Source organism: Ursus americanus, chromosome 15, assembly GCF_024610735.1.
Source record: "Ursus americanus isolate L20-20 chromosome 15, mUrsAme1.1.p, whole genome shotgun sequence".
In the NCBI taxonomy this organism is placed as follows: Eukaryota; Metazoa; Chordata; class Mammalia; order Carnivora; family Ursidae; genus Ursus; species Ursus americanus.
In genome coordinates, this window is record NC_142141.1 from 33,313,761 (window position 1) to 33,335,144 (window position 21,384).

Sequence of the window (21,384 nt, forward strand, 5' to 3'; positions counted from 1 at the left end):
GCCATTTCATGATAAATTCTCTCACCAAATTGGGTATGCAAGGAACATAATTCAACATAAAATAAAGATCATATATAACAAAACCACAGCTAACTTCATACTCAGTGGTGAAAGCTGAAAGCTTTTCCTCTAAAATTGGAAACAAGGGTGCAAATACTAACCATTCCTATTGAACCAAGTATGGAAGTGCTACCCATAGCAATTAGGCCGTAAAGAGAAATAAAAGGCATCCAAATCAGAAAGGAAGAAGAAAAATTGTGTGCAGATGACCTGCTCTTATATACAGAAAATCCTAAGGGCTCAACTAAAACCTTGTTAGAACTAATCAACAAATTCAGTAAAATCGCAACTTACAAAATCAACACGGATAAATCAGTTGCCTTTCTATACACTAACAACAAAATTTTTGAATGAAATAATAAAAACAACCCCATTTATAATAGCACAAAGCACCAATAAAATACTTAGGAAGAAATCAAACCAAACAGATGAAAGATTTATGCATCGAAAACTATGATATTGATAAAAGAAATTGAAAAAGACAGATTAATGGAAAGGATAGTCTTTTCAATAAATGATTTTGGGAAAACTGGTATTTGCATGCAAAAGAATGAAATTGGGCCTGTATCTTAATCATACACAAAAACTAGCTCAAAGTGGATTAAAGACTGAAACGGTAACACTCCTAGAAGAAAACATATGGAAAAAGTTTCTTGACAGTAGTTTTGGCAATGACTTTTTTGAATATGACACCACAAGTATAAGAAATAAAAGAAAAAATGAGTAAAAATAGGACTACATCAAACTAAAAAGCTTCTGCACAGCAGAAGAAATAATCAACAAAATGGGAGAAAATATTTGCAAACTGTATCTCTGATAAGGGGTTAATTTCCAAAATATAAGGAACTCCTCACAACTCAATAGCAAAAAAACAATCTGATTAAAAACTGGACAGCAGACCTGCATAGACATTTTCCAAAGTAAACATACAAATGGCCAACAGGTACATGAAAACGTGCAAATTCACTAATCATCAGGGAAATGCAAATCAAAACCACAATGAGATATCACCTAATACCTATTAGAATGCCCATTATCAAAAGTACAATTAACCTAGCTAGAGATTCTGGAGGCCTCTTAAACCTTTCTTTTGTGGAACTATCTTCTCTGGGCTTATCTTTGTAGTAGATACTTCATTAGAGGGATTTGTTGGTCCCTCCCCTCCACTCTGCCAGCATCTCATAATCTCTCACTTCCTCTCCTGTCTGTTATCATGCCACCCAGCCCTTGTTTTGTTCTCAGCAGTTCTCAGGCATCTAGAATGTGCCAGGTCCCATCAAGAGGCAAGCAAGGCAGCAGTCAGTTCCTTGGGCAGTACCTTGAAAAGCCAGAACACTGGACACATGCTCTACTCTTCTTTACCCTCAGAGGGGAAGGCTGCCAAGCTGTATTGGCCTCTGTCTGTGGTATTGCCAGTCCTCTGGAGCAGCAACAAGCCACCCAGCTTTCTTGTTCTCAGTGGCTCCCAAGCATTTCAAATGTGCTGGATTTCCATTAGGGCTCTGAGACAGTTGAGGCAGAAGGCAATTGTTGGGGCAGCCCCTCCCCCCAAAGTCAGAACATTGGAAATACTGTCCAATCTTATCTTCCCCTCTTCAAAGAGAAGCTGGGAGTTTACTCTCAATCATGTGGCACTGTGTTGGGGGAGGGACTAAGGCAAGAGTGTGCCACAAATTTTCCTACAAGCTTCAATGGCTGGTATTGCACTTGTGTGGGGTGTAGGAACCTCTGAACTGGTGTCTGGATTTCTTACAAAGGGAATTAACTCATGTATTGCTGAATTAGTGTCTCCAAGGAGGGAAGAAGGGTTTGGGGTTTCCAATTCTGCCATCTTGCCGATGTCACTATTACTATCTTATTTTTTCAACTTTACTGGCTATTTCCTTTAGGTCATCTTTGCTAGCTATGCATCCTTTTCTTTACATCTAAGGAAATGTTGGAGTACCTAGTACCTTAGGCCTTGATCTCTTTTTCTTTTTTTCTATAACTATTCTTTTCCCTAAGGTGACAATATATAAACCAATGGCTTGAGATAATATCTATGTGAGGATGACTCCTAAGTTTATGTTATTAGCCAGACATCTCTGCTGATCTCCATCCTCAGATATCGCACTGCCTTCCCATCATTTGCATTTGAAATCTCAAATTTAACATGACCTAAAAAGAACTCTTGAGTTTACCATCCATTGCCAAGTTTGTTTCTAATGAAGTTTTCCTCATCTAAGTATTTTGCATCACTGTCCATCAGTTTCTCAAACCTTGGAATGGTTCTTCATTCTTCCCTCCTCAAACCCTAAAACCACCCAACAGTAAATCCTGGTGGATCTTTCTCCAAATGTATGTCAAATCTTCTCATTTCTCACTGTTTGCACTATTACAATCCTAATCTAATTACTGTCCCCTCCCGGGGGAATTACTCCAAAGGCTGCTAACCCATATCCCTGCCCCCAGGGATTTGTCCCTCTACACAGAGTAGCCTTCAAAAGTATAAATCTGGTATATTATTTACCTGCTAAAAATCCTCTGCATGTACTTACTCAAATTACTGGTCCCTGTCTATCTCTCTGACCTCAAATCATTCCACCTTTTTCTTACTCACTGATCCTAGCCTTTATTTTTGTTTCTTTTTGGCCCTCATGTCCTCCGGATTTCTTCTTGTTTTAGAGATTTGAACTGTCTTCCAGATTATCATCAGTCTGCCTTCTTCCTCTTCTAATGATGTCTTCTCCTCAGGAGACATCCCCTGACCATGCTAGCCAATGCAGTTTACCTCTATCCTCATAATTTTTCCAACAATTGCTTGATCTATTGTCTTCATAGTGCTTAAGTGGTAACAATTAACTCCTTTAGTTATATATTTATTATATGTCAACTGCATATAATACAAGCTCCTCAAGAACAGGACCTTGTCAGTCTTTCCAGGTACCCAGAATGTGTCTGGGCTACAGTCAGTGTGCCATAAATATCTGTTGACTAATACATGACAGTATAGAGGGAGTCTGATTTTGCATGAAGACCTCTGTTCAGTTGATTTGAGAACAAGGCAACCCAACAAAAGTATTCAAGGCAGATCCATTATTTGAATTCTTTATAAAGTCCTGACCAAAAACAGGTTAATTTCAGCAAAGGAATGATCTCCATGAACACTAGTTAAGATTATACTGGGCCCAATCCCATGTTTTTGTGAATAAGACGCATGACAGTTGAACAAAGTGAAATAGGAATTGGTTTTATATAGCAGTTTCTGGCCATTGCGGTACTACATGTTCAACCAGTTTTCTTCTATTTTTATATACTGAGGTGATTGGTTATAATAAAGACTTCGAAGAAATATCAGATTGGACTGTGACTTTAGGAAAAAAACAACTGTGCTGTCTTTAATACTGCTCAAGTTTCGGAGTTTTGTATTCTAATCATCCTAATCGTCTGTAAGTTGGTCACTTAAATATGATCTGTATAGTGACTTATTTAACCAAACTATAGTAATAATACTAGATTCCACAATTACTTTGAGTGTATTCTTTATTAGCCTCCATAAGAAATTTCTTTTAAAATTTCTATTGGAAGTATTCAGAATATAAAGAGCATAAACCATCCTTGAAGAAAAAAAAAAAAGTATTCAAGATAGCCACAGGCAAAAAACGAGGATCCAAATAGGAACCAATATAACAGATTTTAAATGCCACGTACAAAAGATGTCAGAGCTGGCATTTAATTGCAGAAATGTGTCAGCATGGCTGAAGTCCAGAAAAGGCAGAGACTGAAACAAACAAGACAATACCAAGATCTCTCCTCACCATGCTTAGGAGCTAAATGTAGTACAAGAGAGCCTAGAACATTGCTTGGGACAGATCATGTAAAATTAACAAATGATTACAAGAAATAACCATTCCCTGATTCAGGCACAAGATACATAGTTTAAAAATTCAGGTTCTAGTTTGCACCCTGGCTTTGCCATTTATTAGCTCCGTGAATTTGGGGAAATTACTTAATCTCTCCATGCTTCCGTTTCCTGCACTAAAAAGTACCATAGGTTGAGTACTTTATAGAAATAGTATTTCTTGGGTTGTTGCAAGGGTTAAATGAGGATACACATAAAGTGCCTGACAGAGCCTGACATACATGGTGCTACCTATTCACTTTTTCATACCCATACCGTAGGATAGAAAGCGTTCTCTATCACTCTCCCTACCCAGTTTAGACTGCCTTGTGCCTGACTGTGCACTCTCTCACTGATTTATGAGAAAACTCCTAGGTGTTACAAGTTGGTACATTAGGTAACAGAGCCTAAATTTTAAAATGACTTATAAACTTGAAGATTAATTGAAGTTATTCTGATGAGTTTTAAAAAGAATCAAACTAAAAAAAAATTAAAATATAAAATATGTAACAGTTGGTCAACAGAAACCTATGCTTTGTGAGTAAAAGACCTAGGAAGATCACCGCTGGAAGCTAACTATAAATTAATAGTGTGACATGGCAGCCAAAATATCTATACGTGCTTGGGCTGCGTGGCTAGCTAGAGTTTACAGAACAAGGGATGTGATAGCCCGGCTGGCTCTGACTGAACTCAGCCATCTGCGGCACGGTACTCTGTTCTGGGCTTCAAACTTTCACAGAGATTTTTGGAAAGCTGCAGTGTTTCGGGGTAGCAAAGGAGTGGGGATTGTGGGGAGCGCTTTACCAAGCCATTGACTCTGACATTTCTGGAAGCCAAACCCTTCAAACACATGAAGGAGAGGTCTCTGAAGTCCTAAATTAAAGCAACCATAAAACAGAATTTAGACGTATGAAGGTTTTGGCAAGCTGAAAGGAAAGGGGGGAAGCCTTTATCAATGTGACTTTTAAGTAGTGAATTTTCCCTCTCCAGTGTAAGTATGTAAAGAGAGCCTAGACGTGTCATCTTCAAACATCTGCATTGACACAGAGTTTGGCCAGATGACCCCTAAAGCGTTGCCTGGTTCTAAGATGTTGTGTGGTTTGGGGTATGTTACTTAGTCTTTTTGAACATTGGTTTCTTATACGAAAATAGAGATAGGAGTAGGGCCCATCTTCATGTGGCTGTTGGGCAAATTAAGTGGAGTAATTGATGTGAAACATTAGCATAGTGTCTGACTGCTAGTAAGATCTCAATGCAGGAGTTGTGAGTTATATAAAGTTACCTAATGAATTCTTCACAGTCAGAATAAATCAAACCTTCTCATAAGCACTATTTCTACCTTACCTGTCCTCCATCTGTAGCATAATTTTTGGTCTTTTGCCTTCATTTTTTATAGTTTTACGTATTGTTTCATTGCCTAGAAGGATTTAGCAATCTCTTTTAGCAGGCAGGATATGAACTGAAAATTGAATACAGCAGGAACAAAGCCCATTTTAATTTAGGACCTGAATATTATTTCCAAGGCTATTAGATTAAGGACAATATTTTGGCATATCAGTAGATGGAACTTATTTTTCTCCTGTGTCAATGTAATTATTGAGACTGACCTCCTGTGATAGAAGATGTGCAGACTTCAGGCTGTGATCATTCCATTACCCATATACAGACTGGGATCTCCTGGGCCTTTCCTGAAGTCAGGATGCCAGAATGACCCTTAGGGCCTGACTTCGAGCAAAGTTCTTACAGGAGAAAGCAACAATCCTGACTTCAAAATTTTTGAAGAATGTTTTCCTCCCTAAAGCCAGCTTATTCTTCATTTCATTATGTTAGTGGACAATTCATCTAAGGGCCATTTAAACAATTTAATGGGGGCACACTATAGTATTTGGCAATGGTATTTGCTTATTCAATGTTGATAAAATGAAAGATTGGCAATAAAAAAAACCTGCCGGACTTGAGAGCTAGAAATGTATGAACAAATATTTTGCAAGAAGTTCCTAAAAAATAAAGGTGTGTGGAGGCGCCTGGGTGGCTCAGTGGGTTAAGCATCTGACTCTTGATTTCAGCTCAGGTCATGATCTCAGCTCAGGTCAGGATCTCAGGGTTGTGAGATCAAGCCCAGCTTGGGGCTCTGTGTTGGGCATGGAGCCTGCTTGGGATTTTCTCTCTTCCTCTCTTTTTGCCCCTCCCCCTACAACTCATGTGTGTGCATGCACATGCCTCTCTCTCTAAATCAATCAATAAAAAGTGTGTGACTTATGGAGACAGTAACTTAAACATGGCTCACCTACTTCGGTCTCAATAATTCAATGAATGTGCATGTAAATATTAGAATACTATAGTGTGTGTATGTGTGTGTGTTTTAGGATCTTAAATCACACATTTTATAGGTATCAAATATTACCACGTCAACCCGATTAAGCATTGGAAATCAAACATATAAAATCAACTTTCCATCCTTCCCCCACCATCCCATGCACCTGATAAAATGGGCATTACTTTTTTTGGTGACTGCTGGCTTCTGGGTGGAGCAAGTCACTCAACCTCTTTGTGTTTGTTTTCCTCCTACTTAGATGGTGATATGAATAACTGCTTTCTCAAAAGGAGAGTGATTCCATTTTAATGCATTTGAAGCTTTCACAAAATGTGTATGATAATACCAAGATCAGTAAAATTAGACTAAATAATTATGTGTGCATTTGCGGTGCTGACAGAATTTTGCATAGAGGAGGGTGTAAAAATGGCAATTCAAAATCGAAACACACATGACTATGAATTTATATAGGACAGTAATGTGATTTTTTACTTCCAAAATATATAATCTAATTGACCAATCATTTTTCAAGGTGTAAATAGTTTTTTATAGATACATAAATTCAAAGGTTTCTACTTTAAAAATTATGGTAAAATGCACATAACACAAGATTTGCCATTTTAACTATTTGTAAATATGTGGGTCTGTGGCATTAAGAACATTCACACTGTTGTGCAACCATCACTGCCATTCATCCACAGAACATTTTCATCTTACAAAACAAATGTATTAAACAATGAGATTTAAAAATTACTTTAAAAATAATTGTATCTTTCACCTCTAAAGCACTTTTGAGATTGCAAAGACATAGTATATATTTTATCATATTTGTATCAACAATCTTTTAAGAAAGATGGGGACTCAAGGTTCAGAGACACTTGGTAGTTTGCTAGCTCTCACTCTTCTGACTAATTGGAAAGTCAGAACTGGAGCTCAGGACATCTGGCTTCCAGTGCCATATTTTTCCTGCTTAATCCATTAATAATGCAAAATGAACTCATTGATGTTTTCACCTGTGCTCAAGTAACTCGGCTTATTTTTCTTTGTGCTAACCCATTGTAAACTTTGTATTGCTTTCCAGGTTCTCTTTTAATCCCTTCTATTTGAGGTTTGTGTTTTTTTCCAATGAGATCATATTAGGTTCACTCTAATTGGGAGCATTTTTGCTTTCAATGATATATGTAGAACCTGATGTTAAGTGAACCTGCGCCGTGGATGGATCTTGAGAACATTATGCTAAGTGAAATAAGCCAGTCACAAAAAGACAAATACTATGATTCCATTTGCATATGTTATATCTAAAATAGTCAAATTTATAGAATCAAAGAGTGGTTGCAGAGGCCTGTGTTGGAGAAAGGAACTGGGGAGACCTTGGGTATTAACAGAGTTCCAGTTATGCAAGATAAAAAAGTTCTGGAGATCCATTGCACAACAATGTGAATAGACTTAACACTATTGAACTGTAACACTTAGAAGTGGCTAACAGATGGTAAGTTTTATGTTGTGTGTGCATATATTTGTTGTTGTTGTTATTGTTGTTGCCATAACTGGTGGAGGGAGCAGAACTTGCCCAGTCAGATCACATTTTATAAGCACCTGGAGGTTCGCTCTGCAGTTTCCTGCAGTGTTGTAATTCTTTGAGGCTCTAACACCAAGAAACAGCATCTTCTTTAGCTTTGTTCCTGGCTATGAGACTAATAATTTGCTTTTCCCTCTTATTTCATTCACAATTTCACGGATTGGAGATGGCCAAGTCACATTACCTTCTTAGGTCTCTGTTTTAGTGTGATATCAGACTAATGTACTTTGGCGTCTTGAGTGTCCTGTTGGTAAGGATTAGCAAAATAATATATGACAAGCTTTCAAATTCTTTCCATTGGAAACATCTTTCTGAGTTTGTAAAACACATTAGGATTCACATTGCCCAGAGTTACCTACCAAGGACAATTTCTCTTCTTGGATGGAGTGACTGGCACATATTACAACTTGGACAAGGTCAGGATTCACTCATTTAGAAATAATCTACCAAATGATGTATCACAGGCTGTTCTCAGGGCTGGAAATGGAAGTCAACAAGCTAGATCAGGCAGTTGCATTCAGTAGTAGGAAGGAGACTGTAAACAACTACAGGGAAGAAGAGCCTTTGAAAGAATTGTCAAACAACTGTAAGTTGTAAAATAAAATGTGTGTTTATTTGGGGCCTTAGGGATTGCAATCCACCAGACAGACTCAACGAAAATCCAAACTGAACTGGAGGAAATAGTCCAAGATGGCAGAGGAGTAGGAGACCTCAGTTTTGTCTGATCCCAGGAATTCAGCTAGATAGCTATCAAATCATTCTGAACACCTGTGAACTCAACTAGAGATCTAAGAAAAAATAGCTTCAGCTCTACAAATAGAAAAGCAACCACTTTCTGTAAGGATGACAAGATGGAAAAACACCTCAAAAAAGGGAACAAAAGGCAGTGCTGACCGCCAGGAAACTAATCAATATGGATATAAGTGAGATGTCAGAACTAGAGTTCAGAATAATGATTATAAAGATACTAGCTGGGCTTGAAAAAAGCATAGAAGACACTAGAGAATCCCTTTCTGGAGAAATAAAAGAACTAAAATCTAATCGAGTTGAAATAAAAAAGGCTATTAATGAGATGCAATAAAAAAATGGAGGCTCTAACTGCTAGGATAAATGAGGCAGAAGGGAGAATTAACAATATTGAAGAAAAAAATGGAGAATAAAGCTGAGAAAAAGAAAGAGAAACAACTACTGGATCATGAGGGGAGAATTTGAAAGATAAATGATACCATAAAATGAAACAATATTAGAATAATTGGGATCCCAGAAGAAGAGGAAAGAGAGAGAGGGGGACAGAAGGTATATTGGAGCAAATTATAGTGGAGAACTTCCCTAATCTGGGGAAGGAAACAGACATTCAAGTCCAGGAGTCACAGAGAATCCCCTTCAAAATCAATAAAAATAGTTCAACACCTCGATGTATAATAGTGAAACTTGCAAATCTCAGAGACAAAGAGAAAATCCTGAAAACAGCTAGCTCAGGAGAAGAGGTCTATGACCTACAAGGGTAGAAGCATCAGACTGGCAGCAAATGTATCCACAGAGACCTGGCAGACCTGAAAGGACAGGCATGATATATTCAGGGTGCTAAATGAGGAAAAACATGCAGCTGAGAATACTTTATCCAGAAAGGATGTCATTCAAAATAGAAGGAGAGATAAAAAGTTTCCAGGACAAAGAGAGACTTAACGAATTTGTGATCATTAAACCAGCGCTGCAAGAAATATTAAAGGGGATCCTTTAAGAGAAGAGAGAGCCCAAAAGTAACATAGACCAGAAAGGAACAGAGACAATATACAGAATCAGTGACTTTACAGGTAATACAATGGTACTAAATTCATATCTTTCAGTGGGTACTCTGAATGTAAATGAGCTAAATGCCCCAATCAAAAGACACAGAGTGTCAGTTTAGATAAAAGAGCAAGACCCATCAATATGCTGTCTGCAAGGGACTCATTTTAGACCCAAAGACACCTCTAGATTGAAAGTGGGGGGTTGGAGAACAATTTATCATGCTAATGAACCTCAAAAGAAAGCTGGGGTAGCAATCCTTATATCAGAGAAATTAGATTTTAAACCAAAGACTGTAATAAAAGGTGAGGAAGGACACTATATCATAATTGAAGGGTCTATCCAACAAGAAAATCTAACAATTGTAAATATCGATGCCCCTTACATGGGAGCAGCCAATTATATAAACCAATTAATAACAAAATTAAAGAAACACATTGATAAGACAAAAATCATAGGGGACTTTAACAGCCCACTCACTGCAATGGACAGATCCTCTAAGCAGAAGATCAACCAGGAAACAAGGGCTTTGAATGACACACCGGACCAGATGGGTTTCACAGATATATTCATAGCATTACATCCTAAAGCAACAGAATACACGTTCTTCTCTAGTGCACATGGAACATTCTCCAGACTAGATCACATACTGGGTCACAAATCAGGCCTCAACCTGTACCAAAATATTGGGATCATTCCCTCCATGTTTGCAGAGCACAGTGCTTTGAAACTGGAGCTCAATCACAAGAGGAAAATTTTGGAAAGAACTCAAATACATGGAGGCTAGAGAGCATCTTACTAAAGAATGAATGGGTCAACCAGGAAATTAAAGAATTTAAAAAAAATCATGGAAACAAATGCAAATGAAAACACAACTGTTCAAAACCTTTGGGATGCAGCATAGGTGGTCCTAAGAGGGAAGTATATAGCAATACAAGCCTTTCTCAAGAAACAAGAAAGGTCTCAAATACACAACCTAACTTTACACCTAAAGGAGCTGGAGAAAGAACAGCAAATAAAGCCTAAATCCAGCAGGAGAAGAGAAATAATAAAGATTAGAGCAGAAATCAATGAAATAGAAACCAAAAGAACAGTAGAACAGATCAACGAAACCAAGAGCTGGTTCTTTGAGAGAACTGATGAGATTGATCACCCCCCGGCCAGACTTATCAAAAAGAAAAGAGAAAGGACCCAAATAAATAAAATCATGAATGAAAGAGGAGAAATCACAACTGACACCAAAGAAATACAAAGAACATATTATGGGCAACTATATGCCAACAAATCAGGCCATCTGGAAGAAATGGATGCATTCCTAGAGATGTATAAACTACCAAAACTGAAACAGGAAGAAATAGAAAACCTGAACAGACCCATAACCAGCAAGGAAATTGAAGCAGTAATCAATACTCTCCCAACAAACAAGAGTGCAGGGCCAGATGACTTCCCAGGGGAATGCTACCAAACATTTAAAGAAGAAATAATACGTATTCTTCTGAACTGTTTCAAAAAAATAGAATGGAAGGAAAACTTCCAAACTCTTTCTATGAGGCCAGCAGTACCTTGATCCCAAAACCAGACTAAGACTCCATCAAAAAGGAGAATTACAGACCAATATCCCCAATTAACATGGATGCAAACATTCTCACCAAGATACTAAACAATAGGATCCAACAGTACATTTAAAGGATTCTTCACCATAACCAAGTGGGATTTATTCCTGGACTGCAAGGGTGATTCAACTTCCACAAATCAATCAGTGTGATACAGTACATTAATAAAAGAAAGAACAAGAACCGTATGATCCTCTCAATAGATGCAAAAAAGAAAAAGCATTTGACCAAGTACAGCATCCTTTCTTGATTAAAACTTTTCACAGTGTAGGGATAGAGGGAGCGCACCTCAATATCATTAAAGCCATATACTAAAAGCCCACAGCAAATACCATTCTCAATGTGGAAAAACGGAGCTTTTCTCCTAAGGTCAGGAAGATGACAGGGATGTCCACTATCACCATTGCTGTTCACATAGTACTAGAAGTCCTAGTCTCAGCTATCAGACAACAAAAAAGAAATTAAAGACATCCGAATTGGCAAAGAAGAAGTCAAACTCTCACTCTTTGTAGATGACGTGATATTCTATGTGGAAAATCCAAAAGACTCCACCCTAAAATTGCTAGAACTCATACAGGAATTCAGCAAAGTGGCAGGATATAAAATCAATGCACAGAAATCAGTTGCATTTCTATACACTAACAATGAGACAGAAGAAAGAGAAATAAAGGAGTCAATCCCATTTACAATTGCACCCAAAACCATAAGATACTTAGGAATAAACCTAACCAAAGAGGTAAAGGATCTGTACTCAGAAAACTATAGAATACTCATGAAAGAAATTGAGGAAGACACAAAGAAATGGAAAAATGTTCCATGCTCATGGATTGGAAGAACAAATATTGTTAAAATGTCTGTGCTACTTAGAATAATCTATACATTCAATCAATCCCTATCAAAATACCATCAACTTTTTTTTTTTTACAGTACTAGAACAAATAATCCTAAAATTTGTATGGAACCAGAAAAGACCCCAAATATCCAAAGGAATGTTGAAAAAGAAAACCAAAGCTGGTGGCATCACAGTCCTGGACTTCAAGCTCTATTACAAAGCTTTAATCATTATGACAGTATGGTACTGGTGCAAAAACAGACACACAGATCAATGGAACAGACTAGAGAACCCTGAAATAGACCCTCAACTCTATGGTCAACTAATCAACAAAGCAGGAAAAAATATCCAGTGGAAAAAAGACTGTCTTCAAAAAATGGTGTTGGGAAAATTGGACAGCCACATGCAGAAGAATGAAACTGGACCATTTCCTTACACCACACATAAAAATAGATTCAAAATGGATGAAAGACCTAGATGTGAGGCAGGAATCCATCAAAATCCTAGAGGAGAACATAAGCAGCAATCTCTTTGACCTCGGCTGTAGCAACTTCTTGCTAGACACATCTCCAAAGGCAAGGGAAACAAAGGCAAAAATGAACTATTGGGACTTCATCAAGATAAAAAGCTTTTTCACAGCAAAGGAAACAGTCGACAAAACCAAAAGACAACCGACAGAATGGGAGAAGATATTTGCAAATGCCTTATCAGATAAAGGGCTAGTATCCAAAATCTATAAAGAACTTATCAAACTCAACACCCAAAGAACAAGCCTTCCAATCAAGAAATGCGCAGAAGACATGACCAGACATCTCTCCAAAGAAGACATCCAAATGTCCAAGAGACACATAAAAAAATGCTCAATATCACTTGGTATCAGAGAAATACAAATCAAAACCACAATGAGATACAGGCTCATGCTAGTCAGAATGGCTAAAATTACAATTCAGGAAATGACAGATGTTGGCAAGGATGTGGAGAAAGGGGAACCCTCTTACACTGTTAGTGGGAATACAAGCTGGTGCAGCCACTCTGGAAAACAGCATGGAGGTTCCTCAAGAAGTTGAAAATAGAGCTACCCTACGACCCAGCAATTGTACTACTAGGTATTTACCCCAAAGATACAAATGAAGTGATCTGAAGGAGGGCACGTGATGTAATGAGCACTTGGTATTATATAAAATTGATGAATCACTGAGCTCTACCTCTGAAACTAATATATATTAATTAATTTAATTTAAATTAAAAAAATAAAAAATTTGAGAGAGAAGAAAAAACTGAGCTGGGGAGAGACAAAAGAAGGTTAGAGTTTTTAAAGAGGAGAGAGGGGATTTACATAAATTCTTTTGAAGAGAAGGTAATTGGTGCTGGCTTATCTACAGTTACATTAATCTATGTGTGATTGGTTGCTGGGGCTAGTGTTAGGCAGAAAGTCCATTTATGCCCATTATATCATAAGTGGATGCCTTGGCTTTCAGCTGAATTCAGAAAAAAAAAAAAAATCTAAGAATTTGAGACCAAAAATGTGCATAAGTCCCACTTCCTCAATGTCCTCTCGGCTACATTTTGTAAATAACTCTCTTAGCAATGGTTACTCCATTTTATTTTTTTCATTGTCAGAATTCACCTAAATCAGAGGATCATATTGATTTTTATCAAAATATCTGTGTTCTAGGTGAAAACAAGTTCTCTTGGAGGATTTCACTCATTTTCACATTAAAATATAGAGCATGGGCACAATGGTTGGGGACCCATACTATGCTCCCATAAGCACTCTTAGGTCATTAGCTGAGGCCCTGAATAGACAATTAAAGACTGAAATTTTCACTATCTTAAATATTTTCAAATATCCAGATGAAGGCCTGAACTTTTCACCTTTCTCAGGGATGTTTTTGTGGACTCACTCTGATCTTCATGCTGGAAGGTGGAAAAAGGGAGGGAGGCCGTGGCTAAGGTGCTCATCCCAGAAAGCTCTCTGTCTGCCTTTAGCCTCATTCCCCACAGGGTCTCAGTTTCTTTTAGTCTTCTTCCAGGCCTACAGACAGCTGCTTGCAGTCGTATTACACTCCAGTTACCTGCATCTTCAGTTTCAGGCCCTGACCACAGTAATATCAAAAGACAGCATCTGTTCTTTTGCCTGGCCCTTTTAGAAGCTGTCCATGTGGTTGGAGAACACTTGCTGAATTCTGGGGTCACCCTGCTCAAAGAAGTTGTTTCAGAAGTGATGGAAAGGCAGTTGTTGGTTTTGTTCCTTATGTGCAAATCCAAAAGTGCAATGTGACTCATCTTCAGTAGGCTGGAAAGCTCTCACACAGGCAGAAGTCAGTTCTGGGAGGTCTAGCTAGAAGTCCTATAGCAGTACGTTCATAGGAAGAGATTGGAGTGATAGCTGCCGTTTATCAAAGGCCTGCCTTCTGGCAGCCACTTACATATATTAACTCTAAACTTTATAACAACCCTGTATGGTCAGTATTATTCCCATTTTACAGTGGTGCAAACAGAGATTAGATAGTTGGGCTCACAGAAGTATTAGGTGATGAAAACAGTGCTGTCAGATTTCCAAGTTCGGGTGTTTGGGTTTTTTTCTTTTTCTTTTTTCTTTTTCAATTAGGTCTTCTATCCTGAATAAAACTCCTAGGTCTTGAGTAGCAGTTCTCATTATTTGTCCAGAATTATTTACATTGACTTTTATAAATTACATTTTTCTGTGTTTTTCTGTTTTAAATAAAGAGCTTCTTTGAGCCCTTTTAAAAACAATCACTGTTCACATATTTTAATGTTTTAAAACTTACTTTCTCGTTGGGCTATAACTTTAAAAATGGACCTAGATATTTTCTTAAATCCTTAAACAAGTAAAGCACCAAACCTAATGGAATTAAATTCAGCAAGAGCAAGATTAAAAGTTTGCTTTATGCCCAAATTGTGTTTTTTCTTTACGCCCTATCCCTGGCTGCAAATGTCATCATACCATTTTCTATCAGACGAGAAACAGCAAATGTTATAAATGAGAAAAATGTTCAGTGCAGCTGCATCAGCCTCCCAAGTGCCTAAGTGGAACTTTAAATCCCAGGGTTATATTCGAAAGGACATTGCTGCGTAGCACAGCTCCGAGAGCCTCTCAATGGGTGATGCATTGGTCCTTGACCCTGAGAGATGGCATTTTGATTTTGGTTACTTTTTTATGGAGAGTTTAGAACCTTTCCCAGAATATTGCTTTTAGGGGATTTTTCTTGGCTAATGTTTGGGCAAAAATCATTTTTATTCCCGCTGAAAGTCATCTTTTTAATCAGAATTCAGAACAGAATATGGCAAAGCTTTGGCTCCCAGCTACTTAAAATTGTTTGATTTCATTGTAACATTTGCTGATGGTCATAACAAATGTATTTTCCCAAACTTTAAGACAACATTTTAATTGAAAATTAAATGAAAGAAATGCATTTTACTAGATTTTTTTTCTTCCATTAAAAAAAAAGAAACCTATGTAAACAACATTTAATGATTACTTTCTATATTCTAGGCCATGTGTTAGATACTTAGCCACATATTGGCTAACATTTCTATGTCATGAATTCATGGTTTTTTTTTTTTTTTTTAATTAGAGAATTTCTCCCTTTAAGGATGATACCTTGGTTAATTTCAACTATCGTGGACAAAATTTTTTAAAACGACCAGACTTTCTTTTTTTTCCTCTTTTTCTCTTATATTAAAGACCAATATGATTTTTTTTTTAAAGATTTTATTTATTTATTTGACAGAGATAGAGACAGCCAGCGAGAGAGGGAACACAAGCAGGGGGAGTGGGAGAGGAAGAAGCAGGCTCATAGCGGAGGAGCCTGACGTGGGGCTCGATCCCATAACGCCGGGATCACGCCCTGAGCCGAAGGCAGGCGCTTAACCGCTGTGCCACCCAGGCGCCCCCCAATATGATTTTTTTAAAGACCGATATAATTTAATCATTTTTATGGTACAGGATAATTATTAGCATCAATTATTGAGCTACGTACCATACAGAGCTATTTGGAAGAAGCTACAGGTATGTGCACTGCTGTTTGCACATATACTCACTGGACTAGGCATCTCTTTTTTCTTGCATTTGAATATTATAGTTTTTTAAAATTATGGTAAATAAACAAAACATAAAATTTACCATTTTAACCATTTTCAGGTGTAGAGTTTCTACAGCATTAATTGTATTCACACTGTTGTGCAACAATCGCCATCATTCATCTCCAGAACCTTCTCATCTTCCCAAAACCCATTAAACACTAACTCTCCATTCCTCCACCACCATCCCCCGTTCCCTGGAAATCACCATTCATCTTATGGTCTCTGTGAATTTGACTACACTAGGAACTTCATATATGTGGACTCATGCAATATTTGACCTCTTGTGAATGGCTTATTTCACTTACTGTAATGTTTAAAGTTCATCCATGTTGTAGCATGAGTCAAAATTTCTTTCCATTTTAAGGCTGAATAGCACTGCATGGTCTGTATATACCACATTTTGTTTATCCTTTCCTTCATTGACCGACACTTACGTTGTGTCTACCATTTGGCTCTTGTGAATAATGCTGCTACGAACATGGTTGCATTAAGTGTGTGCACAAGTCCCTGTTTTCACTCTTTTTGTGTACATTCCCAGAAGTGGAATTGCTAGGTCATATGGTAGTTCTGTGTGTAATTTTTTGAGGAATGTGATTGCTATAGTTTTGGTCTCTCTTCTCTTGCTGCCATTTCTTTGTATGGTTAGGGTGCTTTTCTTTAGAAACCTTTTCCTACCTAATTACACCTCTTTATTTGCTGTTTATTTTCTCTTAGTTGAAGAGGGATTTAGCTAAATTGATTACAATTGTGCTTAGAATAGAAGTAAGTAGGCTCTGAGGGACATTTAATTAAGTAAGGTTCATCAGCTTTAGTATATAAATGTTATCACATCTACTTTAACACTGAAAGGTCCTTTTATATACTTTCAATGTATATAATTGAAAGTGTTATTGATGGTGTTTTAGATAATTAAGACATAGGAGTTGTGACTTCTAGATAAGCAAGCTATTATAGTTACGTGGATTAAGATTCCTTAGTCTAGATATTATATGTATTCTTATGATGAACCAAACATTGGATGTTATCCATAACAGAAAATTTTTTTGGAAATTCATGAATTATTGTTATAGATGCTTATTATGTATTTATGTCAGTCTCTAAGCACAGTTTCAGATTAGCATGTGGAAATAGTCTAGGTCTTGAGTATAAAATGCAAATATAAGCCTTTGTGCACCTGCCAAAACAAAACAAGACATAATTTACTGGTGGTACAAATGACTTTAATAATGGCCAATAATTTCACTAAAAATAAATACATACCAATAAATAATATGGCCACATGGAAAGGGGATTTGTTATGACAGTCAAATATTAGATCTTTAACTATGATATATGCAAGTCATCCTAAGATCATTTCTCAATGGTGTGCTTTTTTGAGGGATTACCATTACTACTGCAGCATTTTGGCAAATTGTCTTCCCTGACTTCTTTCCTTGTTTAGGCAAGCCAAGCTACCCAGCCATCACTAAGCACCTCAAAGCCCAACCCTGATCAGGACCTTTATCTCGGAACCTGTTTTTTTGTCATCATTCCCACTTGTACTCTGAGTCCATGTTTCCATTTAAAGTCTATTTGAATTCTGACCCATTTGGTTTGTCTCCCATTTCTACTTGTTTCTCACACATGATGATGGGAAAAATAGGCCTCTGGAAAATAAATAGGAAGAATTATCTACATTAGAAACTTTATCAGAACCAAAACCAAAATGGAAAAGACTTTTTTCTCCTGAAATGGAGAAGCTTCTTTATTGAGGATTAGTAGTAGGAAATCAGTATACCCTTCCTCCTTCTCTCTCTTTCTCCCTCCCTGTCTTTCCTTTATCCAATGACCATTTACCTTAATAGAATTTATCAGACACTGCTGGGTTCTATGCACTTAAGTAGTTCATAGCTTTCTGGAGGAAGCACACATGTCAAAAAATAAAGATAATACAGTATGATTGGAACCAAAGTAGGGATCTGCCTAGCTTCTCTGTAATGTATAAGCTGTAGGGGGAGTGGATAGAGATTTACCATAAGAGGTAATGTTGAGGTTGAGTCTCAAGGAATTAGTTTTCTTTGCAGAAAAGGAAACCCAGAGAAATTCCAGGAAAAAGGGTCAATATGTGCAAAAACATCAAGGTGTCAAGTAATATGGCACATTCAGGAAGTCATTAGTTGTTCGACACAAGGAGACCTATTTGGAGATGAGATAGAATGGGTAAGGCCTGGATAAGAACTAGAGGGGAATGGGGCATTTTTAGCTAGAGCTGAGAAAGAAACATCCTGGCATCTATGCTTGGGGAACAATTCTAAGATAGTATGTAAATATGACATGGTGAAAAGAACTGCCAAATAAGCCTTCATATTAGAACAGCTATAAGTCTGGGGAATCCCATATTCCTGCATTCCTTGATCTTCGGAACTAGGACTACTCAGACTTCACTTTATAGTGTTCCTAGCTCCAGACAATTAATCCAAGACTGTCTTTGGGCAGTGGTGATATCTCTCCCAATGGATTAGTTACTTAACATTAATTTAGCTTCATTTCCCTGTACATTAATTCTCAATATAAAAGAGGCTTTGGATTGGCTTCTCGACCAGATTGGTGATCTCACTCCAACTTTTTGTACAAGGTACAAATGGGCTTCTTAGTACAGAATCCTAGAGTTTGCCTGGCTGATTCTTCAGGACTCTAATTGTCATAACCTGGCAGAGAGGGAAGCATAACACATTTCCTGGTAGGATAGGATGTCTAGCAAGAGAAATGGAAATGCTATATGTGATAGAGTCATTCCTGTGCCCTTAAAGGGAAGAACTGAGAAAGTAGGCATAGAGAGGAGGAAGGAATTTCTCCCCTCAAATATTCTCTGCTCAGGTTTCTATAGGATTTGAGTTTTGTCCTTCCATAGAATCTCCAGAGGACTTAAGTTATGCCTTGAGTCATGGTTCCCGTATCAATCCTGCTATCCAGTTGGACACCAGGAGACTGCTTTCATCTTGGCTTTCTTTACTTGCCTCCTATTTAAATTTCCCCTAATTGCCTTTTTGGTTTGTCTCAGCTTTATAACCTGTCAATAAAGCCTAACAGCCAAGTATTGTTTATAATGGATGATTTTACTCAATCTTTCTAAGCTCTTATTCCTTTAGAGGGCAGATCATGGTATGTGTGATTCATTGTGTGCAGAAAATGTTTCCTCTGGCTAGCTGTCCTTTAACTTCTCTGGTATTCAGAGTTCTTGTTTTTAAAATCTGAGGATTGGACTAGATGATCCTAGGATCCAACAGGCTATCTTGTCCTGCAACTTCATAGTAAATTGAAATTTTGACCCCTTTCTTCATCTCTCCATTCATCCACTTGATATAGCCTCATTATGAGCAGAGGATACTTCCCTACACCTTGACTTTGGAATTGGCCTTATGACTTGCTGAGAATAGGACAGAAGGTACAGTTTGCTAGTTCTGAGCCTAAGCTGTAAAGATGCCTCTCTCCTGCACTTCTGCCATGATTATGAGTGTAGCTTCTCTGCGTAGCCTGCCAGTCCCAAGACGAGGATGAGAGACATGCGGAGCAGAGCCACACAAGCCACTATTGCCTCATGTCAAGCCTTCTTGGGCACTTCAAATTTGTGAACAAGAAGTGAATATTTATTGTTGTGTGCCACTGAGATTTTGAAGTTTTTTATTACATACTATTATTATGGGAGTATCTAACTGATTCAGTCTATATGGCTGTAGTGTTTTGCATATAGTAGACTTGATAAATATTGATTGATTCTGTTATTGAGAATTGTCTTATAGTTTTTGCATGAAGTGCAATGGTCAAAATAAAATATCCCCTTCATTATAGGTATTATAAATCTAAACTGCAATGATTTAGGGATTCTTAAAAAACTTTTCTGTGAGAGGAAGTGGAGTAGTAGTTATCAAGTGCTATACCTTTCAGATACTTGTGAAAGTACTTTCACCCTTGCAACTACACCCAGCTGCACTCCTAGTCAGTACATGTCTGTTATCAGTCCTTAGAGACACCACTCCTTGCATGCTCCCTTCAGAAGGTTCTCAAGTGACTATGTAATTTCCCCAGCTGGTTGTGTTGGGCCATGCTGACCTAGATCATCTGGGGGAGAAAAGAGCAGCTGCTGAAGAGATGAAGGTTTATAATGAGACTCTTTTCACTGGAGTTTTTACAAATTAGGTCAGTTATAATCTGATAAAAGGAGGAGATAGTCTAGCAGATAATTAGGAAATTGCACTGAGATATAGGACAGCCTCTTCAAAATGACTTCTAATGCTGAGAAATCTAGAGTTTGGGAGTTACTTTGGTGTAAGGGGACTGGATCTTAGGTATCATGGAAGACACCTCTTGATTCTGAGTACCATTTGAGACCGAGTGCCTGAGAAAAGAGGTACCTGATCCTTTGAAGGACCCTTCAGAGAGAACCAGGTAATGTCACAGGCCTTTTAGCAATGAGAATGCAGAAACTCAGAAGGTAGGAAATTGACCCAAATTCTTCCTACCCTCCAGTGATACCCTGGTTGTTTGGTATAATGCCATGCTAATAAAGTATTTAAAAAAAAAAACTGATTATCCACAGTAACCTCTGCATTGTACTAAGAGATGAAAAGATTATTGGATATTATAAAATCTACAACTATTACTAGTAGCAAGTACCATTTCTTGAGTTCTTACTTTGAACTAGATCATTGTATCTATAATATTGCATTTAATTTTTATAATTTTATTCTAAGGATGATAGTATTATTACCATTTTTCAAATGAGGAAATGAAGCCCAGAGAAAAGAAGTGATTTTTCTTCAAGTTCACAGGACCAGAAATATAAAACGTAGGCGCTTTGGCTTTTAGGAGATTGAGGGAGTTTTCTCGGGATAACAGGGCTAGAAAAATGATACGTGGGGGATGATAGCAGTACAAGTGGCATAAGATTGGCTAGGAGAGAAAGGCCTTGACATGAAGGGTCTAGAGGAGGATGCTCAATCTTTTTCTATAAAGGGCTTTGAGGGCCATATGGCTTCTGTTGCAATTACTCTGCCAGTAACATTCAAGCAGCCATAGATATATGTAAACTAATGGGCATGGATGTGTTTTAATAAAACCAGATATGAACACTCAAATTTGGATTTCTCAATTTTAATGTCACCTTGTATTATTCTTCTTTTGCCTTTTTTTAATCATTTAAAAACGTGAAGCCATTGTTAGCATGCAGACTAT

The 21,384-nt window shown here is 37.6% G+C and overlaps 1 protein-coding gene across 2 annotated transcripts in view; it reads left to right on the forward strand.

Annotated features, from left to right (window-relative positions):
• Window positions 1-21,384, forward strand: part of PLCXD3 (phosphatidylinositol specific phospholipase C X domain containing 3) — a 167,945-nt gene that overhangs the window by 13,584 nt on the left and 132,977 nt on the right. The gene's annotated exons all lie outside the window — the stretch shown is intronic.